Below are 25,912 nucleotides of genomic sequence, written 5' to 3' on the forward strand. Positions count from 1 at the left end.
AAGAGTGTGAGAAATAATCCTAAAATATACACCCACACTTTTTTTTTCTTTTTGCAGAAAAACCAAAATGGTCAGAATTACCTTTTGGGATGACCGAGGCAATAATATTGAAGGAATTTCTCGTAATGTTGGCCCTTCTAATTTATATAAATACTGCATTGGGGACCTAAACCTATAAGGACACATCACCATGCATACTGTTTTCATGCTATAACACCATCAGCATCTGGTAATTTCTTTAAAAATTCTTAGTAAAACTTACACTGAGAGCACTGACAACATGTAGCTGAAAGCGTACTTGAAATGACACACACAGCCTGTGGAGAGGGAGGGAGGCTACCAGTTGAGTTAAAAAAGGGGGGGGGGGCTGGTAACTTACAAAGTGACTCAACTCAGGTTTGGAGGCTGCACAAACCTGCTCGAAAAGGGACCAAGCGAGCCCAGCCGTGAACACAAGGAGAACAAAGATACATGTTGCATATGCAAGACTTTTCTCCCCACAGTGATGAAGCAAATAAGTAGGATTCTGCAGAACGGGCACATAAGATACCAGCAAGTGCCAAGCATAGCTGATGCCTATCAAAAATAAGGCGTATGAACATGGCCATGGGTAACATTTTAATTATTAAAATCTCCAAAAAGGATACAAAGGAAGTGCTAGAAAGGGGTGGTGGTGGCTAGTGTTTGAGTTAAAAGACTAAGAGGCATGCATCTTCCATTTTCATGCAAACAAAGACAAAAAAAAAAAACCCCAAGTAACAAAACTAACCAACAAGAATGCTTATCATCTGACCTATCCCCATACAACTCAGAGAAGTGTTTAAAGACATGGCCTCACAAGGTTAAGTTTTAAGAACCTAGACAGACTTACATAGAACTCCCAATATCTCTCCTGCACAAAAGCAGACTTTCTTCTTTCTCACTGCAAGCAGCCCGTTTCATTCTGAGAACACTCAGAAGTTCTTGCAAGAAACTCTTCATAGAACAACTGGCTGCCCAGATCTTCCATCAAATAGCAAAAGCCCAGCTCCCTCTCCCAGACTTAGATTCTCCCTCTCCATCAAAGTCCTATCTAGGACACCTGGCACATGTCTGATACAATGGCAGGCAGGGTTCACTTTATGAGAGTATTTAACACAGGGCTTGAAAGAGTTCAGGCACATACCTATTCTTTTGGGGCAGGGAGAGAAAGCACAATACAAAGAGGAGCTCTAACAGAGCAGTCACAGTTGTGAACTGGCTTTGGAATTTTGGGCAAACTACCCGTTGCTATTGCTGTCCAAACACACACACACACACACACACACACACACAGAGGAGATCTCCCCCCACTGCACCCTCCCCAAGCACTGACTTGCCAGAGAGGCATAAACTGGAGGGAAGCAAAGAGAAAGTCAACTCCTTCCACCTGCTGCCCTGAAGTGGGGGTGGGGGCGGGGTGGGTTGCTTTTGGCAGGCTGGCAGACAGAAGCCTGAGATATGACCTCAGCAGTCACCTGCCAACATCCTTAAGACAAATACACAAATACAATCTACCAACCCCCCCCCCCCCCAAAAAAAAACACCCTCTCACAGCAGGGGCTCAGACACAACAGCCAACAGCCAGATTCCCATTAGCCTGACAATCCCGTTAAGGAGAACCACCATAAATTCACAAACCTCTTAGTCCCTGAAGCCTGTGGTCTGGAGCTGTAAGGAACACAGACCCCAGGAAACTTGCACCTGTCTTTCTTGACACAACACACCTGTCCAGCCCTGCCCATGTGCATTCTGGTAACAGACTTTTGCCAGACTGGTTTAGGAGAGGAAATGATTTTTTTTTAACAGAGGGGCACGGGGAGGGGGTAGTAAAAAGCAGAGAGAGCTCAGAAGGAGAGAACAAGAGGACAGGACGACTCTGAGAGAGGAGGCCACCCTGGGCTCGCTCTGCGTTCACTAGCTTAAGGAGACAACTCAGATCTTCTAGGAAAAATATAAGCAAGCAGGTGCGGTTCCAGACTTCCCCGAGGCGGAGAAGGGCTCTGGGTTGCCAAGAACAGCCTTTTAGCACTCCAACCAGCAACCTCGGGCTACTTAAGACTGTCTCCCAGCCCCTCCTTCGGCTTCTGAGCCGCCCGCCCGGAGGACTCAACTTCCCAAGAAGCTGGGCAGGGGCGGGAGAGCCTGAGTGTGGCTCCCTGCTCTCCCCGGGCCCCCCTCGCTCTCTGCAAAGGCGCTCAGTTTAGCAGGACTAACCGGCTGGCACCGAAAAGGCAACGACAACTTGCTCAGCTGGACTTTGGGTGAGGTCTACCGCCCCCCTCCCCCGTCTCTTCTCCTTGTCTGTTCAGGCAAGATAGCAGCTCTCCCCCTTCCTCCCGCCCTCCTCGCCGTTCTTCTCAGCAACAATCACTCTCACCTCTCCACTCTGCTGGGCTCTTCTCCTCCCTCCCCAGTCCTAGGAACTGGGGCAACAGAGTAGCCCCACTCAGCGAGGCCAGGGCGCAGCTGCCCACCACCCAAGCGTGCCAGCAATGGCTGGGAGCTTCTTCTCGCCTATGGGCGGCCAAGCACACCCCGACCCGGGGCTGGCCCTCCGCGGCGCAGCGTCCAGGTCGCCCCACTGGCGACCCCCGAGGCTTGCGGGGAAAACTACCCCTACTTAGTGCTTCCCAGCGCCCGGGCGAGCAGACTGGGTGGAGGGGCACCGCGCTCGCTCCTCCGGACCGTCCCCCAACTCGTCTCTCCACGGTTGCAGAACCGGGTGCAAGCTCCCAGCTCTGAACACACAGAGGAAAGTCACCAGGCGCCCCCTCCTCCCCGCCCTCTTCCCCACGGCCGGCCCTCTGCCCAGGGTTAAAAAGGAGAAGTGAAAGGTATGCAAACACCAAGCAAATAGGGAAAGCCGGGAAGAAAGGCAGCTAGAATAAACAAGACAAAGGGAGAAGGACTCGGGGACTGGCCCTGGAGTTTCAACTCCGGGAGAAGAGAAAGAAGAAGCTGGGAAGATAGCAAGAAAAAAAAAATCTAGAACAGCAACAACCAAAAGGGACTCATCCCCCTCGCGGCCCCCTCCCCTGAAAAGAGTGCAAGATAAATAAATAAATAAAAATAATACAAAATAAAAGAAAGCCAGAGTCTCAGAGCATCCCAGACACCGTACACAAAAGGTGACAAGATCAGCGACAAGTCCAGCAACGCCAGCCTCCCCCCCATCGCCACCATCACCCCATTCACCGGCAGGCGCGAGAAAGAAATAAAAGCCAAGCAGGTCACTTACTCTTCGTTAACTGGGAGGAGCGGAGCGCGGAGTTTCACTGAGCCTCCTGCTTAGAAAACTGTTTTTAGAGGCTATTTGATTACGATTCATGTAAATAACACCGTTTTTCCCCTTGGAGAAAGACTGTTTACACGGGTGTGAGTAACGGGAGGCTCTTCTCTCTCTTTCCCATTCAAGAACGAGCCAGTGCGAGCGATTCTGGAAAAGGGGAGGGGACAGCAACCGGGAGAGATACTTACGCGGTGCGGGCAGCAGCGGGGCGCAGCCGCTCTCTCTTTCTCTCTCTCTTTCTTTTCTCTCTCTCTCCCCCACTCTCTTCCTCTCTCTTGCGGGCAGAGAAGAAACCCACGCGCGCACGCGGTGATGTCTTACTGGTGATAATTGGCCCAGGGGTCGGTGAGTCTGTGCGGGAGCGAGTGATCTGGGCGAGTGCTGAGAGGCGAGGGGAGAAAGGAGGGAGGGGAGGGGAGAGGCGCGCAGGGCAGAGCCGGGAGCCCGGGGAAAGAAGGGCAGAGAGAGTGGAGAAGGCGGCGAGGGCTGGGGCGCAGAGCGGTGGCCCGAGGCGCAGCGGGCGCGGCGGAGAGGTTTGTGTGCGCCGCGCGGCTTCCCCCGGCTGCAGTGGCGGTCGCTTTCCCAGCGCTCTCTCAGCTGAGGGCTCCGCTCCACAACAAGATTTACTTTAAGACACAGCTGAAGGAAACAGGAAGACTGCACGTCACAGTCCCACTGACGTACCCGGCCCCAGCACCCAATCGCGAGGCGCCTTCGGATTCAAGGGGGGATAGCGAGGCAAGAGAACTTGTGAGGAAAAAATATACATATATATAAAAGGGGTGGGGGTGAGGGGCTGGGGAGAGAAGAGGAGAGGGGGGGCCCCGCGCTCCCCCGCCCCGGCCACCAGCCCTGGCCCCCACCCCGCCCTGCCACTGCTTGGGGCGCCTGGATCGCCGCGCCCCGGCCGCCGCGAGCCATCTGCGGACGTTGTGCACCGCGGCGCCCGGCTCACACTTGCTCTTCCAGGACGCAGGTCTATTTTTTTTTTTTTTTCCATTTCACTGACACAGATGATGGAGTTCTCCCAGCGACCGGGCTAAGGGAGCGCTCCCCAGACTGGGATGGAGGAAGGCTCGGAAAAGTATACGCGATAAAAAGTGGAGGTTTTAAGGGTCGGGGTGGCATAAAGGGAGGGATGTTGGGGGTGGGGGGCGCAAATCGTTTCGCTTTAGAAACAGATCATAGATAATATTAATAGGACTTGTCACCCTAGCTTCCTTTTAAAAAAGGATGAGTAAACACAGGTAGGCTTAGGATTTAAAAATTAAAATAGGTGTTAGAGATTTCACACCGGAGCCGCTAGGTCTGATATTAAAAGCTCTACCCACACTGGTGAGTCCCAGTCAGTCAGACCTCAGAATTTATAGGAAGACTATTCACCCTCGGTCACCTTTAAAAAAATCATTTCAGCATAGGGACCACATATGCTACAAACATCATTTCTGGATCACCCTTCTCCAGTTCGCGCACCCCAACATGGCCAAAGAAATTAGTTCAACATAAGATTCACACAATTTCGAAGTCTGAATGACAAACTTAAAAGTTTATTAGGCAAGACATCTTGGACTCAAATACTCAGTGCCACATAAAACGCACATTGGTGTGCAATCTTGGGTGAAAAATATCAAGATTTCTTCAGATAACGTGGCTCTTAAAGAGGGCCTTGGCTTCCTGTGACAAATGCCGAAGAACCTCCAGGCTCAGCTTGAATGATCCTCTCGCTGGGCACAATTAACAGCAGTGCTTACTAAAGAGGCATCGTGGACATAAAACCTGAGCCTCACAAAAACTGAAAAGCACTTTAAATGTTCATACCTAGGAGATTAGAGACTTTTTTTAAAAAGGTGGTGTGGGGACAAGAATTTTTCCGAGTCCCTCCAATTCAATCAGATCAAAGGTTGAAACGTGTTGTGACAGAGTATTTATGAGATGCGAGTACACTGGCAGACCAGCCGCTAGCGTCTGCCACGCACTCACTCGTTTCTAAGACCTTCTCTGATTCATCAGAAGGGGAGAGGATATTAATCCCCTGTGAGCCGGACAACGGTGTGTGTGTGTGTGTGTGTGTGTGTGTGTGTGTGTGTGTGTGTGTGTGTGAAGTCTGTACTCTGTGGGAAACTTTTGGCAGGCACGGAATTCAAACATTGAAAAGGATAGAGGAAGAGAGAGAGAGAGAGAGAGAGAGAGAGAGAGAGAGAGAGAGAGAGAGAGAGAGAGAGAGAGAGAAAATCAGGCCAGTCAGGTGGGTGTGCGTGGAAAAAGGAGGTTCACCTAAGCATCCCCCAACCATCTTCCTACCTCTTTCATTGCTCAGAAACCTTCCCCAGCTCAGGTCGGGAAACTGCATTGCCCAGCACTTGCTCAGTACACTACCCACACCTCCAACGATGGACTCCTGTCACGAATGTTCTAATAGGGGCCCGTTAGGTGGGGTGGAATAGGGGTTGGGCACCTCCGAGGTAAACGGATGTATTGAAAAGGGTGGAAATTGGGGTTCTGAAAATGGACCAAAGCCACATTTTTCCCCCGACCCTTTCTTTTTCTCTTCAAGAATCTATTTGCGCTTGTAAGTTAGCGTCAGTTCGAAGGCTAAAAGGGAGGGTGCTGGGGAAGAAAGGAGGTTGAAGGGGGGGTGGGAAGAGGCAGGGGTAGACGGAGAGATTCCATTCTGTTGCCGTTTGTGTTGGTTGCGTTTAGCATTCGGACTCACGTTTTGCACATGTCACGATTGGGATCTGGCGGCGGGAAAAGTTTCCTGAGCGCCCTCAAATAAGTCCTTTATCTGTCTCGCAGAGGGGCAAAGTAGGCCTGAGTCAAAGCTGGGGTAACCGCGGGAGAGACAAGCAAACTCCTCACTGGCAGCCCGCGCAACTGAGTCTCTCGCCAAGCTCAGCTACAGCAGTTCGCAGCCCGCACTAGGGCGCAGGAGCTGCGCGTGGAAAGCCGAGTGCGGTCCACGCTGGGTGTGTGAGTTGGGGTGGCGACCCAGGGCTCTGAAAGCTGTAGCCGAGCCCTGTCCTGTCCCCTAACTGTCCAGGCCACGTGTGAGCCGCGGTCCGGTCGTGCTGTCTGACCAGGGTTTCGGCGCTCCCCTGGGTTCCAAGCCGCACTAGAGCAAGGCGTGAGACCCAGGGCCCCAATCTCTGCGGAACCGCGGTTTGTTTTCTGATAGGGAAAAAGCGACCAGTCAGCTCCGGAGACCAGAAGTGTCCTAAATACCGGCTTCATCTGCGAAGTCAGGGGCCAAACCTAGGCTCTTGCAAGTCATTCTTTTGCCCACCCTGGGCAGCACGGCCCTAGTAATTTAAAGTGAGCACAAGTTCTGATCCATCTTGGGACTAGCCTTGCTCCTGCAGGTTGCACTAGTGGTTTGCCTGGAGAGTAATTAGAGTGTTGTTAGCGAAAGGCAGTTGTGTATCCGACTCTGGGCTAAACACACTTCGCCTTGACTTTTCCTCCTGTTCTTTCTTAAAACCCTTAGGTAGGGGCCGGGAAGGCTTGTAGGTCATCTGAAACCTTATAAACAGCAGGCACCAGTGCCTAGGAGATGTTTGGGGGGTTTTCGAGCGGATCCAACGAAGAGGCAAACGGGCGAGTGGGATGTTGGAGAACCTTGGAGGCCTCCCGCCTGCCTGCCTACCCACCCGCCACCACCCACCTGAGGAAGGGAAGAAAGGGAAGTCGCTGTGGCAGCGGGAGCAGACCTGCCAGCTGCGTGTTGCCTAGAGGCGGGTTGACGGCCGGCCTCTCCCTCTCCTCCCCTGTGCCCAGCATGACGCCTAACCCAACCTGGATTTGTTCTGAGTGGCGGGGGAGAAAGTGAAATGCCACCAGATCAGTGGCAAGTAGCAGCTGCGGCGGCTCTCTCTTGGGAACCCCACTGCACAGAAGCCTCCGAGCGATGTTTGTTTAAGCAACAGCTTTCAAAGTAAACACCAGCGAGTCCCTCCAAAGAAGTTGGGAGCCATGAGGACTGACAGAAAAAGTAATTTAAAAAAAAATGACAATAAAGATTTCTCCCCACCAGAACAAAAAGAGAGAGAGAGCGCGCGCGCGCGCGCGCGCGCGCGCGCACACACACACACACACACACACACACACACACACGCACGCACTTTACCATAAAACCGATCGCCACACTCATAGGAAAGACTTTAACACGCAACAAGGTGACCTCAAAGAAAAACACAACCCCACGGGGATGAAGGGTTATTGGTGATTGAGGGGGGTCATACGACAGCTTGATGCGGGGAAGTGGACAGAAACGAACAAAGGGTATTCCCTGCCCTAGAGGAATAAGGAGTAGGCTGGAAGCTATTCGCCGCCAGCCCTGGCTTTGCCTCAGGCACCGAACTTTCCAATATCAAGATATTAACAGATGGCGCGGAGCGCAGGGAGGGCTCTTACTTACATAACCCAGCCACTGCACCGGGCCGCGCAGCGACGCAAGAGGCACCCGCCAGGCCCTCGGCGGGGCTCTCAGACTCCCGGAGGTTGCTTGTTCATCTGCAACCCCTCCCAGGCTTTGAGGGCGAGGGTGCAGAGAGTCTGTGATTTCGGTTTTGCTCCCCCCCCCTTTCTTTTTTAAAACACACACAAGGGTTATCTTATCTTCTTCAGTCCACAACGGGGAAACTAGAAGAGCTTGGCTCAGCGATAAGCAGAGGGAGTCCTGCAGAAACAAACGGGGTGCCTTTTCTCGTACTTGGGGGTATCATAGAGTGGAACCTACACACACACACACACACACACACACACACACACACACACACACAGACAGAGTCGCCGCCACCACCAGTGGGTGTGATCAGCCTGTCTTGCTGTCAGCGAAGTTCAAAGGCAGGCTCCGGCCGCAGGGGCGCGGGAGTGGGTGGGGTGAGGGTGTTAGTGTCAGCGGACTCCTCTGCCCGCAGGGCGCAGTGGGCAAAATCACACCAATCCTCTGGGCACCGCCACTCTTCCCAGCCCGGACAGGGTGGGAACGCTCTGTGAGAATGGCCGCGTGGCCTTCTGTTGTCTTCACGCCCAAGGCCACCTCTCTCATGTCTGAGTCCCCTCGGTGCTGGCTTTCCAAAACCTGCGAGGAACACTCCGGCGCCTGCTGGAAAAACTGCGGGAAGAGCTGGAAGGTGGGGACTGTGCCCAGTCCGCACCAGGCACAAGTGGGGCTCCCTCCCGGTGTCCCCCTGTCCTCACTCCTGCCTGGCCTTCTCCTCTGGTTCCACGTTTGGCGTCGCAGCATCCAGGCCCGGGAGATGCTGACCGATAGGTGCTGTGCGGTATTTGCCGCCGAGCGTGCAGGGGTCCCGGCCACCTGCCCGCCGCTTGGCCTGTCCCCACCCGGGTCCTGCGGCCCTCGCCTCCTTCCTTGGCTGCCACAAGCGACCGCTCAGCTCTGTTCGCTCCGGTTCGGAGTACACTGGGCCGAACAGGGCAGCCACCTGCTCCCAGGCCGCGAGCATCCCACGCAGCCGGGAGACGCGGGCCATGGCCAGGCCCCCGCTGTCGCCGCCATGTCCCCTCCCCCGCCTGTTGCTGCGGAGGTGGCGCGCCAAAGCCGGTGCAGATACTGGTGCTGAGACGGGGACCCTCTGCAGGGACAGAGAGAGGGTGGGATGTGGCAAGGGTTGGCAGGGTGGTCTCCCCTTTGCCCAGTACAGCGCCGTTCACGGGTGTACGGGTGTACGGATGTTTTTCTGCCTCTTTTCCTTTGGCCTCTGAGTCAAGGGGGAGATTTCAGAGGTGTTTCTGCGTTTTCTGGGTTTTTGGTAATGGGAATGAAGTTACAGATACAGTCTCGGTGTTGACTGAGGACTCTCACTAGAGACAAACAGGCTCGGGTCTAACACCACAGAAGGGAAGCCCAGCAAAGTTGCATTTTGTTTAAATTAAAGCACAACCAAGCTGAAAGCCAGATCTCTCTATTTTTTTCTGGTAATATTTCTTTTATGAAGTATCTAAGTATCTGTTTGTCATCATTTTGAGATCAAAAGGCAAAGCCCATATGCTACATAGTTTCCCAAAATTGCTGTTTAAATATGTTTTAAACGTTTTATCCAACGTGGAGGAGGAGCAGACTGCTAGGAGGCTAGCATGGTGACAGGGTTGGGAGGCAGAGGTGTGGGGCAAGTGGATCTGAGGACCAGCCAATCATCAAACTTACCCAAGATGCATTAAAAATATCTTGACCCGACTTGAGGATCCAAGGGAGGACCTAGGAATCTGAGGGTAACAGCAGGTCACTGTCCAGGAGTTGCCTACTCTCTGTGACCTTTCATTGTACGTGACTATGCCTCAGTTCTCTTTATCTGTAAAATGGGGATAATATTCCAAACCACAGACTTACAGAGAAGCTTTGACACAGAGTTGTTTAAGATGCAATTGTTACTTGGCTGTATTAGAACAAGAGGGCAGGCAATGGTACCTGGACTGTTTACAAAAATGCCCGAACATGGGACCTCCCTCCTGTTTCCAACCTTTGGGTGAAGTTAGTTAAACATGAATGCTTTGTGAGACTAGCTCATGAAGGAAGGGTATCTGAGAATTTTATATCCCCCCCCATAGCATTTAAGCATACAAAATAAATTCAGATCAATGCTTGTCTGCAAACTTGGCTTGTGCTCCTGTGCACACAAAACTGTTTTATATCAAGCCCAATCCCCCCAGGAAAGCAGGGGCCATTTACCATCAGAAGTGACAAAGTGTCTCTACAGAAGTTAGAGGTCAGGACACACAGGACAAAAGAACAAAAAAAAAAAAATCAACAACAAGAGCAAAAGCCTCTACTAGAGAGGGAACTGCAAGCAGGAAAAATAAGGTCAATATTTCTGGGCAAAACAAAAACAAATGTATGTCACATGTCACATGTTTTTATATGTTTGAATAAATGTCTCTCCTGAGTACACGTAAAGTTAAGAAAAAAAAAAGAAGAACTTCATAAAATTACACTGAAGCCATTGCAGCCAAGCCACTGCAAGGCAATACAGAATTCTGCCAGGCCAAAGGCAGCTGTGAGCAGGAAAGGGAAACAGGCAGGTAGGTGCCGAGCCTGGCTGCCACGGTGTGCCCTGGCAAAGGCAGACAGCCAAGGAAACGAACCTGCTGACCTAGTGTGCACCAGATCAAGGTGCTGGCCAGTTAGAGCCAGAGAAGCAGCATTCAGTAGCAGGGGCCCTGGGAACCACCCAAAACGCCTGAGACAAGAGCTCTAGATTACAGGGGTTCAGCAAAGGAATGTCACCTCAAATCAGCTCAGGGTGTGGATGGGCGGTGGAGGACACCTCCCTTCCATACCTGTCCTTGGACATTGGTATGTATCTTTGGGGAGTGTGGGAAGTCTTGGGCTCCCTAGCTAGTTCCTGTTCAGGTAGAAAATGCATGTGACTCTGCAGGACAAAGGAAAATGACAGCTAAGAAAACTGGAGAGGTGCACGGTACTGAGGCTAAGCTGTTGGGGAGGACAAGGCAACTTGTGTCTTCTGGTCAGATGCCCTTGCCTACTGGAAGGAATGCTTTTTCGACACTTTATTTGTGGGTGGGGGAGCAGGAAAAGCACGTGTGTGTGTGTGTGTGTGTGTGTGTGTGTGTGAGAGAGAGAGAGAGAGAGAGAGAGAGAGAGAAAAGGAAAGAAAAAGAGAGGGGGAGAGAGACAGACCTCCGTTTGGCAGGAGAAAGAGAAAACCATGGTGGGTGACAGAAAGTGGGCAGGGGGATCTAAAGGTGTGGGTGGAGATTGAGAGAGTACAGGTGTGGATGTGGGTGTGTGGGTATGGGGTCCCTGTAGAGTGTGAGTGATCCAGATGGGTTGTGTATAGCAAGAGTACCAGGAGAGAGAATGAGAACTGAGGGCAGCAAGGTGTGTGTAAGGAACTAGAGGATGCTGAACACCTTGCTGGGCATTTGTCATCCATTTCCAGTCCTCACACTCCTGAAGAGTGAGCAGGGTTGAGGTGGGAGTTAAAGGCCAGGCAAGAGTAAGGAAGTGAGGCAGGAGGCTAAATTTGGCCTGGGTTCTGGTTCTAGTCTGGCAAAGGCCAAGGTTTCTTGGCTTCCTCTAGCCTAGAGTTTTGAAGCAGCTCCCTTGATAATCCCAGGTTGGCTGTGAAGGGACTTGGACTAACAGTTCATAACCATCACCCATAGAGGACAGACATCCTGTCCCCACTGTGTGCGCACGCACGTGTGTGTGTGTGTGTGTGTGTGTATGTTTGTGTGTGTGTGTTTGTGTGTGTTTTGTGTATGTTTGTGTGTGTGTGTTTGTGTATGTTTGTGTGTGTGTTTGTGTGTGTTTTGTGTATGTTTGTGTGTGTGTGTTTGTGTATGTTTGTGTGTGTGTGTTTGTGTGTGTGTATGTTTGTGTGTGTGTATGTTTGTGTGTGTGTGTTTGTGTGTGTATGTGTGTGTGTATGTTTGTGTGTGTGTGTTTGTGTGCGCACGCGTGTGTGTATGTTTGTGTGTGTATGTGTGTGTGTATGTTTGTGTGTGTGTGTATGTTTGTGTGTGTGTGTGTGTGTGTGTGTGTGTGTGTGTGTGTGTGGCCTCTGCTCAGTCAGTGACCCTTAGGTACGTTGTTCGTGCTTGTTGTCTCCTAGACTCTGCACATCAGCTTCCCCCTTTGCTCCTAAATCAGTCTCCTTCTGCCCCACCTAAGGTCCGGAATTGACCTGTTCTTTCCTCCAGACCCTAGAAGAGCCATTTCTTCTTTCTCAAACAAACACTGGAGAGCTCTTCTTGTCTCTCCTCGGGGATTATGTCTAGCTCCAGTTCTGGAAGGGTCTCGTAGGAGTGGAACTCCAATCTGACTCAGGAAAGGGGACCATTTTCTTGATTCCAAGGCACCACTGCTGCTAAGCCCTGCAAAGCCTGGCATTTGGCGGCCCCGGAGAGGGCAGCCTGTAGCCAATTCTGGCGCTGACCCAACACGAGCAGTGATTAGCTGTGTTTGATTTGGTCAGCTTTCTGAAGCCTCAGCTAGGAGCTCTGTTCTACAAAATCTGGACGAGAGGCCAAAGCATGAAAACCTCATTTTCTCATATTCCAAAGTGACCTTTGCATAAAATCAGCGGAGATGAGATCGGCAGGAAGATGTTGAGCTTCCACGGCAGCTATGGCCACCGTGTCAGAGGATGCTCTCTCTGTACCATCCACTTTGTATGCCCCACCCTTCTGTTTTTCTGCTGAAAATATTGTGGGTGGGCTGGAGAAGTGGCCCAGTGATTAAGAACACTTGATTCTCTCCTCAAAGCCCAGAGTTTGTCTCCTAGCACCTACCCTGCATGGTTTACAACCCTCTGTAACTCCAGAACCAGGAGGTCTGACGTTCTCTTTCAGCCTCTGCTAGCGGTTACCCTCACATGTACATACCTCACACAGACTCACGCATTCATATCATTAAAAATAAATTCTAAAATAGGAGAGTAGATGTCATCGAGTATGGGAAAAGACCATCATTTAAATATGGCCTTTCGAATAAAAGGAAAATGTAATGACCATAGTCGCACAATGGATTTGTAATTCCCACTATAAATATTATGCTCCTAATTGCAGGAGCCTATGCAATAAAATATAAGATTCTTAGCGAGGACTCGAAGTGGGTTGCATCTGATTCTCCCAACAGACAGGGCTTCCCTCATAGCATGGAGGAGTCAACTGAATCTGGAGGAGATCCCACAACTCAGTCAAGACCAAAGACAGTCAATTGCGGAGTCTGGGTTGGAACCCAGTGTTTTGTGACATTTTTTTCCTGGAGAGATTAAACACATATCTACTTGGTTCAGCTAGGTATCCCACGGCAGTCCAAAGTAGGGATACCACCGAAGTCCGATATGGTGAACCAGTGAGTTTTATTGGGGTTATTTAAAGGAGAATGTGTTGGGGACTACTTACAGGAGCAGAAGTGACTCAAAGACAGCTACGTCACCAAGTGGAAATGAGGTCTTCATACTTTTGCACCTCAGCATGGGTGACATTTCAGAGAAGCTGGAAACCTGGAGTGCACTGAACAGCCTGCAGGCAGCTCCACAGGTTGGATAGTGTTCTCTCCAACTGACTCTGGTCTAAACCTCTACCAGGCAGCTTACCTGGCTTTTGTTTCTCCAGGCAGCTCTCTACTCTCCGAGTCTTTGCAGCTTGACTCTTCAAAGCTCTGCTTAGCTCAGCTGAGGGAAGCTCTCAGCTTTTATTACTTTCTTTGGGAGGGTCTGGCCTAGTCAGTCTGGTCAGTTTCAGGGACTTCCTGATGCTATTTTTAGTTGTTTACCTTCTTGTTTAAGGAGCTTCCTTCTATCAATCTGGAGGAAACCATTACACAACACATAGGTCATCCTGCTGGGATGTGAGACAAAATCCCTCAGGCTATAGAAATGTCTGCAGGAACATTTGTTTGTTTGTGTGTGTGAATTTTTTTTTTCTTGCAGTATGTATGTGTGTCCCTAGTGTCTATGGAGGTCAGAAGAAGGCATTCAGTCCTCTGGAACTGAAGTTACAGGTGTTTGTGAGCCACCACATAGGGGCTGAGAATGGACTCAGGTCCCCTGTAAGGGCATACAGTGCTCCTAACTATGGGGTTACCCCTCCATCCCCTGCCTCGTTTTAATAGGGCCATTTCCACACCCTCAGCTTTCCCTTGACTATCCTACCGTCAATGTTTCCACCCCAAAACTGTGGATATTTTCACAATAAACTTATTGAATGGAGAAAAATTACCAAGCTGTCTGCTTCCATTTTCCCTCTGGATTCCAGCGAAGGCTGTGGAAGGGAAGCCACTCGGGCCAGGCTTCACTGCACATCAGAGGACTCTGGCCGGCGGATCCGAGGACCCCCATTTTGTTGAAAATAGAATTGTAAAAAAAATAAAGGTGGTGGGGGCAGGTTAATCCTGTTAAACATGGTGTGTGTTTCTGCAGCGCGCAGGGAGGGATTAGAGGACGAAGGAGACCAAGTACTGTGTCAGCCTCGCCAGTGTCACTAAGGCGACATGACAACTTGTCTTGCGCGATCTTTACAGCATGTTAGGCTGACTCAGAAGTGTTTTCTGGCGTCCCCTTTGTGTCCCCCATGGGGTTCTTTCATTTCTTAAACTTTCTTTCTTTCCCTGTCCCTTTCTTCCCCACACCACGGCTTTGCTTTTTAATCCACGGTGTCTCCCTCAAGTCAAAACATTTAGCTGGCTCTGATCGAGATTTGGTTTTGAAGATGCCCTTTGACCTGGCACTGTGCAAAGCAGCCTCTGAGAAGTGTACAGTCCACCCTCAACCTTTTGCCCTTTCCCGGGGCTCCAGAAACAGCTTCTGGGGAAAACAGCTCGTTCTGGACCGCACATCACACACAGGAGCTGCCCCCTCCCTTTTTCGTCCATTCCTTCCTTCTCTCCTTCCCATACTGATTTACTTTCTCCACAAACCTTTCCACCTTTTTTGTTTCCCCACATCTCCGGGGCATTCACCCTGCCTAGAATGTTCCTTGTCACAGCTCTCTCCTTTCTTTCTTCCTTGTTTGCTGTTTTCTCTTCAGTTCTCCTTCAGTCAACAGCTTCCTTTCATCTGTTCTTTCCTAGAAATACCTTCTTGGGCAGCAGGTACGCAGCGCTGACTCCAGGGCTCTGCTGCCCTAAGCACACTGAGCTGTGTCCTCCGTCTCACTCTCTGAGACTCTTTCCCCTGTTCAATGTTATTTAATGACTTTTCCTCCTTTCCTTTCCTTTAAGCAGCACACGGACACTTGTAATAAAAGGTTGTGCACCCTTGAAGTTTTCCAAGCTGAAGTGAGGTCAGGTGACCCGGGAGGTGGTGAGGGGCCCCACGGCTGACACAGCAAACGAAGGAAGAGGTGCCGTAGAGGAAGCGTGGGTCACTGTCTTTCCGAAGCAGGTGTCCAGCCCGGTTGGCCATGTGGCTGGCTGTCCGTCTTTCTGAGGCTTAGACACCCTGTGGCCCACGGTCCCTTCCCCCGCTCCTGCTTTCCTCACTGGCTTACCACCAGAGACTAGATGTTGAGTCAATGGAAAAACAACGCTGGCCAACATTAAAGGGAGACTGTTTGGGAAAGGAAGGCCCTGCTAGGCCGCAGAGGAAGCCTGCGTGTTAACACGGGCACCTCTTATCTGGGGCAGCTGGGTCTGAGCTGAGTGTGCTCACTCTATCCTTTGGCAAGAGGTCTTCTGCAGACAGGCAGCCTTGGGACTGAGGAGCCATTCTCAGTCCAGAGTGTCCCCAGAACTGTAGAGACAAAAGCCATTGCTCCCCCTAGAGACCGAGACATGGACTGGGAAGCTATGGTTTGAAGGGAGCATGCTTCCTAAAGTCTCTGGATTCTATTCACCCTGGGCCCAGGGAACTAATTCCCATGTGCGGTGAGACTTCCCTTCTGGCCCAAATGTGAGTCCTGGGAAGACTAGAGAGAAAGCAACCTGAAGGAAGGGGGGAGGGGCTCTGAGTTGCTTACTGGAGTCCTGATAGAAGCATAAGGCAAGTGGCTACCAGAGCACAGATTCTCGGTATCTTTTGTGGCCCAGTGAGCTACAGCACACTGACATCTTCAGACCTCGTTCTGAGGAAAGGCTCGGCAGAACCTGTTAAGAGGAGGTCTGTCTCCTCAGCCTGCCTCAGATCCACCATGCCCATCACCAAGAAGTGTTTTCTCGGCGAGGTGAAGTCCCTGTGATAACGGCTGGACATGTTACTTTGGGAAACATTGGCTGCATCCACAGTAACAGAACAGCTTGGAGTTCCATTCTGCTTCTGGGCGAGTTTGAATCAGACGCTAGATGTGAGCTAGTCATTGCTGCCTTTCCATTTGTGCTGTGTGTGTGTGTGTGTGTGTGTGTGTGTGTGTATCTGTGTGTGTGTATCTGTGTGTGTCTGTATGTGTGTGTATTTGTGTGTGCATGTGTCTGTGTGTGGGGGTGTGTGTTTCTGTGTGTGTGTGTGTCTCTGTGTGTGTGTATTTGTGTGTGCATGTGTCTGTGTGTGTATCTGTGTGTGTATCCATATGTGTGTGTCTGTGTGTGTATCTGTGTGTGTATCCATATGTGTGTGTATTTGTGTGTGCATGTGTGTGTGTGTGGGGTGTGTGTGTCTGTGTGTACATGTGTGTGTGTCTGTATGTGTGTGTATTTGTGTGTGCATGTGTGTGTGTGGGGTGTGTGTGTCTGTGTGTGCATGTGTGTGTGTGTGTCTATGTGTGTGTGTCTATGTGTGTGTATTTGTGTGTGTGTGTCTGTGTGTGTATGTGTGTCTGTGTGTGTGTGTCTGTGTGTGTCTGTGTGTATTTGTGTGTGTGTGTCTGTGTGTCTATGTCTGTGTGTGTGTATTTGTGTATGTGTGTCTGTGTGTGTGTGTATGTATGTATGTGTGTGTGTTGTGTGTATGTGTGTGTGTTGTGTGTATGTGTGTGTATGTGTGTGTGTGTATGTGTGTGTGTGTTGTGTGTATGGGGCAGGCAGGTGTTATTCCTCAGGCACTGTATCTACACTCATATCACTTTTATTTCTAAATTGAATTAAATTTAATATTTATAATAAATAATTAAATTAAATTATTTATTTTTTTATTCTTTCATTTTTATTCATCTGATTTTCTTATATTGTCCCCTTCCTTCCTTCCTTCCTTCCTTCCTTGCTTCCTTCCTTCCTTCCTTCCTTCCTTTGTCTCTCTCTCCCTCTCTCTCTACCTCCCCTCTCTCTCTCCCTCCCTCTCTCTCTCCCCCTCCTCTTTCTCTTCATTTATTTCTGAGATAAGCCTCTTACTGGCCTAGTGCTTGCCCGGGAAGCTAGACTGACTGGCCAGCCAGCCCTGGGGATCTGCCTGCTTCAGCCTCCCCCAGCACAAAGCTGAATTATAGCGTGCCTGTCACACCTGGGTTGGTTTTCTTGTTTTATGCTTTTTTGGTTTGCAGGGTTTTTTGTTTGTTTGTTTTGTTTTGTTTGTTGTCTTAAGGTGGGATGTGGGAATGGAACTCATGTCCTTATGCTTGCAGGGCAAGCAATTTACCAACTAAGCCATATTCCGAGCCCCACTTCTTGCTAGTGGCTGTCCTTGTTCCCCTCTGCTCTGGCCATCTTGGTTGCCTGTGGCCCTGTCTGCAGGGACCCCCATTCTTTGTTTCTTGGTGGTGGCACTTCTCAGTGTATGTTTGAAACTCAGAAAAACTTTGCTTTTTTTTTTTTTTAAAAAAGAAAGATAAAAAAGTATTTGATGTGTCTGAGTGTATTGCCAGGATGTATGTCTATAGATGACATGTGTGCCTGGTATCCACAGAGGTCAGAAGACCTGAGCCCCTGGGATTGGAGTTTCAGACAATTTTCAGCCACCACATGGGTGCTGAGAACCAAACCCAGGTTCTCTGCAAGAGCATCCTGTGTTCTTAATCTCTGAGCCATCTCACTGGCCTCTTCCTCTTTTCTTCTTTTCCTTTTCTTTCCTTTCTTTTGTTCTTTTTAAAGGCAGACTGTCATGTTGCCCTGTAGCTTTCCTCTTCTGTTCCTCCTGGTGACTCACCTTGAGTGCTGAGGCTACGGAGCTGTCACCATTGCACACAATTCCATGTTCAATTGTCCCCAGGGCTTCCTGTGTGCAGATTAGGCAAGCATTCTATCAGTGCAGTCACATCTCTACCAACTGAGCTATACCCCAGCTCCCAGACAGAGTAAGGAACCATCAGCCCTCCCAAAGCATGACAGTGAGCGCTGAATTTTAAAGAAGTGGAAAATTGAAACATGAAATAACCCATTTGGCTTCAGGACTTGCGACGAATCAAGGCTATTTTTCCTTTTGAAAGAAGCTACTTCTTTGGGAAGGTAGCCTCAAGAGTTGGGTTCTCTCTCCTCTCCTCTCCTCTCCTCTCCTCTCCTCTCCTCTCCTCTCCTCTCCTCTCCTCTCCTCTCCTCTCCTCTCCTCTCCTCTCCTCTCCTCCTCCTCTTCTTCTCTCTCCTCTCCCTTTCCCCCTCCCTCCCCCCTCTCATTTTGTGTGTATTAAAGGACAACTTGTGGTAGTCAGTTTGGATCCCTTTTTCCACCATAGGGGGGCTGGGAATGGAATACAGTTTGGCAAGCCCTCACGTGGCACGCCCTTACCCAGTGGGCCAAGGAGATGGTTCAAGTGTTAAGTTTGTTTTAATTTACACTATTTTGACCTTTGTTTTGTGCTGTTCTCCTGTAGATGTGCAACGTGACCCCAGGCATGTAGCTCATGTGTACTATTAGAAGAACAAAATCAATCTGGTCTGATGCTTCCCCAGGCCAGCCTATAGGTCATAACCCTGTAAGACATCAGTGAACTTCACTCCTGGGCTTGTCTGTTCCCTCAGACAGGACAGGGATGATTACAGGAATGCGATTGGTAAACGTCCATCCCCGTTGAAGGGTAAAAGGACAAAATTGCACGTATACGCTGCTGACTTCAAGTTTCCTTCTGTCTGGTCTCAGCCTCTAATCACCAACACACCACTGCTCTCTCCTCAGAGAACCCAGTCATCTGGGTGCTGGATTAATCTGTAGCTTCTCAGGGGAGTTGTTAACCAGTGGAAATTCTGCCAGTGATCTGTGGCACCCGTTTCAGCAAACACACATTGAATAACAGTCCCTCCTCCCCTGCCCCCAGCCACCCATCTGTCCTCTCTTATTCAAGGTTTGACTTTCAAACAGGGTAGAAAGCAAGCTTTTGTTCAATCCCATATTTGTCCTAAGAAGACAATCTATGACACAGATGACTTATAACTTTCTATAGCCTCGTCAATAAGCAAATATCATTGGTTTGAACCAAAAAGCTAAATGTAAAATACATTAAATTCTGCCTTATTGTCTTATTGTTCATTCACCAAAGTGAAGTTTATGAGTGTCTAGTTTTGAGGTTGCTTTGGACTTCTGAACAATTTAGGGATACAAATGGGGTAAAAAGGGTAAGGGAGGGAAAAATGAAAAAAAAGTAAAAAAAATTAGTTGTTATTAAATGTACTAGTTAAGTTCTAGTTTTTATATGAATGTTTGACTTTTTTATAGCACCAACAGTGTTTCGTGGGTACAAGTCCTGTCAAGTAAAGCTAGGAATGAACATCGACCTCGGAGGTTCTGTAGCTTGCTACAGTGAGGAAACAAGGTTTGCATTCCCACATTTCCACAGGTCAGAAGGCATCTGCAGTCACACCAATCGTTTTGAGTTTCATGCTCACGACGGGGGAAAATGGAGGTCTTCACATCACCTTCTTTAGCTGTATTTGCTATGAAGAAAAATCGTTGTTTACCCCTCGGGAATTTCTGAAGGAAAAGAAAAATCAATTTCTATCAATGAGTGATATTTTTCTCCCCAAGGGGTATTGACTTCACAATGGTGAGTTATTTCCCTCAGACACCCACTGGGAATTGTTAGCGGGCATGTCTTTTATGATTTAATAAACATGTAGCTTTTAGCTTCGCTGTCTTGGCCAGGAGATCCTGATTTCTGGATTATCTCTGGTTTGAGCAGTTTACAATCTTTACATTCGGATGAAAGGCTCCTGTTTCCGTATTTTAAGTTAACAAACGTGCTCTCCCCTTCTGCCTCTTTAATTGGAGAACAGGCCTTCTGATGAAGCAGCAAGTGAGCAAGCCTTTTTTCTCACTCTTTCCAGCGTCTCCTCTTGGCTTATGCAGTCAAGTCTACCTCAATGCCTCCATGACTCCTTTTCCTCTTCTTATATACTAGCACAATACTGATATTTTTAAATTTTATAATAAAAAAAGAACATTTTTCATTGCTGTGAGAACAGTTCTTACTGGAGAAATCAAAGACTGGCTCAAATGTACCATGTAGCCCAGGTTAGTCCCAAATTTATCCTCTCATACTGAGTGTTGGGGTTATAGGTATACCCAGCTTGAATTAAAACTCTACTTTGCCAGAGAACCCATTCTGTAAAGAAATCTTTTAAGAGGAGGGGATGGAGGAAAAGACAGAGACTATGGAAGCCATGTGGGCTGGTTGGCTTGAATTGTCAACTTGACACAGCCTAGAGTCTTAAGAGAAGAGAGTCTCAACCGAGGAATTGCTTAGACGAAGATCGTCCTTTGGGCAGGTCTGTGGAAGATCGTCTTGATGTCTCACTGATGCATGAGGGTCCAGCCTGCAGGCAGCAGCGTCTTTATTCAGGGAGTCCTGTGATGTATAAGAAACCTGGCTAAGGGCTGGAGAGATGGCTCAAGGGTTAAGAGCACTGACTGCTCTTCCAGAGGTCCTGAGTTCAATTCCCAACAACCACATGGTGGCTCACAACCATCTGTCATGGGATCTGATGCCCTCTTCTGGTGTGTCTGAAGACAGCTACAGTGTACTTAATAAATAAAACAAATAAATAAATCTTTAAAAAAGAAAGAAAGAAAGAAAGAAAGAAAGAAAGAAAGAAAGAAAGAAAGAAAGAAACCTAGCTAAGCATGAGCCTGAATAAGCAAGCAAACTGTTACTTTCTGGTTCCTAGTCCAAGTTCCTGCTTGAGTTTGTGCCCTGACTTTTTAGTCATGGTGTTTGTCATGGCAACAGCAGGAAACTTGGATGTTTTGCCGCTGTGACTGTTCATCCTCTCTGGCCGTTGTCTTGAATCTGTGTGTTTTCTTCATGTATTTTTCTTGAGTGTGTTCAGGGAGGAGCCAAGATAAGTCTCTGGTGCCATTCCTCAGGAGCTGTCCACCTTATTTTTGAGAAATGGAGCTCTGCTACTGGCCCAGAGCATAGCTACAGGGATAGGCAGGTTGACCAGTAAGTCCTGGGGATCCACCTGTCTCTACCTCCCCACTGCTGGTGTTTCAAGCACATCCATAATGCTTGATTTTTGTTCCTCTCTCTCTCTCTCTCTCTCTCTCTCTCTCTCTGTTTGTTTTGTCTTTTTTAAAATGTATGTGATGGAGGTTGAAGCAAAACTTCATGCTTGTGTAGCAAGGACTTTATCATCCGAGCCATCCCTCCAGCCTAGGCATGGAGTTTAAGAGGAAACAGATTGTGAGACAAGTTTTCCTGTGGCTTCCCCCTTAATTCTAACATTTCCATGACAGCATGGCTCTCCATTGCCAGCTAGCTGAGGCTAGCCCTTGCTTTGTTGCCAGACTCTTCATTTAGCTCATCATTGTAGGGGTGCTTCTGGCATATGTCGGTAACCTGATGACGTCTTTCTTTCTTTCTTTCTTTCTTATGTCTCATCGAATGACTACACCCATCTTCTACCCAGTGGCATGATCATTTTGACAGTCTTGCCCTCAGTGTTTGCCGGAGAATAGTAGTTTAGGAGCTTTGATCACACTTAATGCTCATGTCTGGGCTCTTAAAGAGATCTCAAATTTGCAACATACCCTAAGCTTTCACATAATCTCTTTCCTGTTCTAGGTTTCTGAAACTTTGCTCTTGTCTTTCTGTATTTCCACGTCTCCCCAATCTTTAGTCTAACACCAGGAATATAACTATATGTGTGTGGCCTCTCTTGAAAAGCACCCTGCTGTGATTGAAATATGTCCCTGATCCTGAGCTCACCCAAGCCTTTACTCTCTGAATTCAGATGTCAACAGTATTAGAAGAGTGAAACCCAACCCCACTCTGTTGATTGGATGTTGATGGAGAATGGTGTATGTAGAGCTCCCATGAGTGAGGTGGGAGGTGGTCTCATAAGGAGACAGAGCACTTTCATAGAAATACCTCACCAGAGCCCAGGCCACAGGATCTGCTTGCGTGTGCTGCCTCTAAGATGATGAGTTGAACAAACCTCTTTCTTTCTACCAGTGCCCTACCTCAGGTATTTTATCATAGTGACAAAGATGCTGGCCAACAAATCCTGATCTCTTCTCTAAATAAATTCATCTTCATGTTTCAAGGTCCAATTTAAAATTCATTTGTGTTCTTCTGGTTAGCTGTCACGCTACCACAATCCAGAGTCATCTGGAAAGAGAGAACCCCAGTTAAGGAATTGCCTCCATCAGATTGATTCATAGGCAAATCTGCCGGGACATTTTCTTGACTGATGATTGATAAGGGTAGACTCATTGAGGGAAGTGCTACCCTGGGCAGTGCCATCCCTGAGGGCAGTGTCACCCCTGGGCATATGGTTCTCAGTCGCATGAGAATGCAAGCTGAGTAAGCCATGGACAGCAGTAGGGTAAACAGGGATCCTCCCTGGCCTCGGCTTGAGTTGCTGCCTTAAGTTTTCACTTTGTCTTCCATTCACAGTGGATTGTAATCTGTACAGTGAAAGGAACCAGTTCCTTCCCAAGCTGATTTTGGTCAAAACTTTTGATCACAGCAACAGAAAGCAAACTAGGATAGCTGTGTGATCTAGAAACCCTGGTCACACATGCCTGTTGCTTATCAAAAAACGAAGTAAGCTGTTTTGTTCCTTCAGCCACGTTCTCTGAGTGCTTCCTGTGGGCTAGCTTTCATGATGTCACGCGATAAGATATCAAAATCTTTGGGGTGGAATTTATATTTCGGGGCAAGAAATAACCATAGGCCAGTTCTAACATTGGGCAGAGCAAATGCTATGGACACAAGGGAAGCTGGGTGGGGTAGAGAGGACCAAAGATGACTGCAGGATGCCAAGAGAAAGGTAGCTCAGAACACAATCCCTGGTACCTGCCCGCCACAGAGCCTGGCATCTAAGAAAATGCCCCACAGCATCTGCTAAATGAGAATCCCACTGGCTTAAGGAGACCTGAAGGAGATAAAGGCTATGACTAGGAATTGGCCGGATATATGATTTCATGTGTTTCACACCGGTCTCTCTGACTGTGTCTGGTTCTGGGTAGGCCATGCATTGACTGTGTTTGCAGCATGTGCTGTGGTCAACAGTGACTCCATTTAGGGATGACCACGCCCATACCTGTCTATTGAGAATCACATACTTTCCTCCTAACCAAACTGAGACTGACCGGTGAATGAAATGTTTATGTTTGAGAGAATTGGTGTTCTTATCAGCTTTTCTCTTTATAACAATGATCTAGATCTTGCATTTTTTCTCACATTTGTGTTTTTGAATGATTAGCAAAGCCAAACTGGACCAGGCAGATTTTGCCTCTTCTTGCGCAGACGTGGTAGCCATGATGGTTGTGTGATCTCTGAGCTAGTGGCTTCCTGCTCTGGGTATGATGAGCTCGATTTTTGCATTCTATGCTTAATATTCTATTCTATTCTATGCCTTTCCATCCTGTACCCTATCACCGCATCTGGCTTTAACACCCTTCCTACCCCTTCTTATTTTCAGGCAAGACTATCTTCTCAAGAGCATCTTAAAGATCGGGGGCTAAAAGTCTCAGTAAAGTACAAGCACAGGGCCAGAGTTTGGAACCCCAGCGCCCATGTGAAGCCTGAGCGTGGCTGCACTCAACCTTCCATCTCAGAGCTTGGGAGGGAACAAAGGAGTATCCTTGTGACTTGCTGGCCAGTCGGTCTGTCTAGCCAATCAGTGATCTTCAGGTTCAATGAGAAACAGGCTTCAAAAAGTAATGCAGAGAGTAACTGAAGACGACACCATATAAACTTATATATGCATGTGTGGCACATATAGAAGTCATATAAGTCACATATATATGTATGTGTGTGTGTATGTTCTATGTACATAAAGAAGACACAGTGTGCCTTCTATATATCTTCTATATGCTCATGCATTCATACATACATACACATGAACATATACACACACGTGTACTCCCTTAACACCAAAGAGTATTCTGAAGATTAGATGTCTTTTATTAGCAAACTATCTTGGGTTGTAGAGTTGGGAAGAAGAGGAATTGAGATGAACCAGCTCTATTCTCTACTCCTGTCGACAAGAACTAAGCAGACAAAGGGACTGGAGTAACAACTGTTTTTTCCCTAGACAGCTGCTGTGTCCTTTCTCCATCTCACCTCCTTGGTGAAATGGCATTTTCCTCGGTCTGGTCTTGTACCTGAGCTGTCATTCTGTCACTCAGACCACACAACAAATGCCAAGGAAGTTCACCCTCCCAAGTTCATGTTGGCAATTAGGGAAGCTCATGTTGGCTCTTAGCCACACTATTTTGGTTAGTCCACATCTCTCTGTGTGACTCTTTGCTAGTCTCCACGATCGGATTCAAGACACCCCAAGAGACTGCCGCATGCTCTGAGAGCCTGTCACAGGCTCTGTGCCCTGCGCTTTGCATCCTCAGCCTGCAGGCACTCTTAGTGAAGTCTGTGTTGCTGTCGATGGAGTTAGCTAAGAGAACAATTAATTGGCTTGGTGTGCAGTCTGTCTCTTCTTCAGGTTATTAATGTTATCAATGTCTGGTTACACATGTGTGTGTGTCTGTGGGCATATGTGTGTATGTATGTATGTATGTATGTATGTATGTATGTATGTATGTATGTATGTGTAATAGCATGTGCCAGAGTCCAAAAATTAACCTTACATGTCTTAGATGCTTTCTCCCCAGGGTATCTCACTGTCCTAAAACTTACCAAATAGGGTGGGATGACTGTCCACTGGCTGTCCCTCATGTCCCTGCCTTTCTCATGCTGGAGTTATAAGCACACCTGTGTTTTTCCATGGGTCCTGGGGACCAAGATTTGATCCTCATGCTGGTACAGCAGCTGCTTTGTGAACTGAGACTTCTCTCCAGACCCCACTAAATAGTTCTAAAACTTGTTCAATGTTTCCTGTCCTTCAAACTGCATCAAAGTAAGGGAAACATACAAAATATGCATAATCTGTGCATGCTTTGTTGACAACAATGCCCAGTGCTGGCCAGTATAAGTATGTCTGGAGATCTTTTAGAAATGAGGGGTAAATTCTGAGGGCAGGAAGGTTTTAGGGGAAGGTGTGTGTGTGTGTGTGTGTGTGTGTGTGTGTGTGTGTGTGTATGTGTGTAAAACTGCCTGCAAATTGGTATAGGCTGAGAAATTCAATTAATCGTATTCATCAATTTTTCACTCTGGGTGGGGAAATGAGGCAGAGATGTGGAATTCTTGGCCCCACCCCTGTTATGGCATTTTTATTAAAAGAAAGAAAAGAAAAACTTGGCATATTACATCAACCAGATTTTCCCCGCTTTGTCTCAAAGAAGGCTCAGCTGAACAGTAGCCTCCTCACCCAGTAAAACAATCAAAAACTCACAGGACCTCAGCTGCTTCGGATGATGTCACAGAACCCTTAAGAACGCTCGCCGCTGACTGGGCTCGGCTCCAGCAAGAACAATTCTTCCTGCCAGCTATTCAGGGCCTTTGACAGATTAGGTGGTCTTCCTCTCTCTTTCTCTCTCTTTCTCTTTTTAATTCTTCTTTTCCTTTCCCCCTCTCTCTCTTTTTCCTTTTCTTTTTTTATCTTCTCAAAAGGCACTTCAGTTTACCTCTGAGCACGACATTAGCTCTGGCTGCCCCAAATAACATTTTAATTGAAGTCTCAGTCCAAACAAATGCCGGGCCTCTTTATTAACCCCAACAGTGTAATTTTTCACCCTGAGTCTGATTCAGGGAAGCTGTGTCACTTAAGTCGCCGTGCGACGGAACATGGCAGCTCTGGTCCATCCGTCTCTTTTCTGACCTTAATTTGAACCTTAATCTCTTTTAGCCGTGTTCTCTTTATTAGCTGCCCATCGCCCTGCCCTGTGCTAATTTCCCTGCTAGAGTCTCCAGGCACAG

At 48.4% G+C, this 25,912-nt stretch overlaps 1 protein-coding gene and 1 long non-coding RNA gene across 14 annotated transcripts in view; one reads left to right on the forward strand and one right to left on the reverse strand.

Annotated features, from left to right (window-relative positions):
* The window catches only part of Prox1 (prospero homeobox 1), a 54,405-nt gene extending 50,460 nt beyond the window's left edge, over positions 1–3,945 (reverse strand). For 4 of the 8 annotated variants that reach the window (XM_087581060.1, XM_087581056.1, XM_087581059.1 and 1 more), the window contains exon 1: positions 3,499–3,945. The gene's annotated coding sequence lies outside the window, so the exon portion shown is untranslated. Of the gene's footprint in view, positions 1–3,259; positions 3,440–3,498 lie in introns of those variants that run through there. The other 4 variants (XM_087581061.1, XM_087581057.1, XM_087581062.1 and 1 more) reach the window with 2 other exon arrangements.
* LOC102549163 (uncharacterized) overlaps positions 3,493–25,912 on the forward strand; it is a 98,513-nt gene continuing 76,093 nt past the window's right edge. For 5 of the 6 annotated variants that reach the window (XR_015635786.1, XR_015635787.1, XR_015635791.1 and 2 more), the window contains exon 1: positions 3,493–3,655. This is a non-coding gene — a long non-coding RNA (uncharacterized LOC102549163). Of the gene's footprint in view, positions 3,656–6,794; positions 7,338–25,912 lie in introns of those variants that run through there. The other variant, XR_015635785.1, reaches the window with a different exon arrangement.

Source organism: Rattus norvegicus, chromosome 13 (genome assembly GCF_021556685.1).
Source record: "Rattus norvegicus strain SHRSP/BbbUtx chromosome 13, alternate assembly SHRSP_T2T, whole genome shotgun sequence".
NCBI classification, from domain to species: domain Eukaryota; kingdom Metazoa; phylum Chordata; class Mammalia; order Rodentia; family Muridae; genus Rattus; species Rattus norvegicus.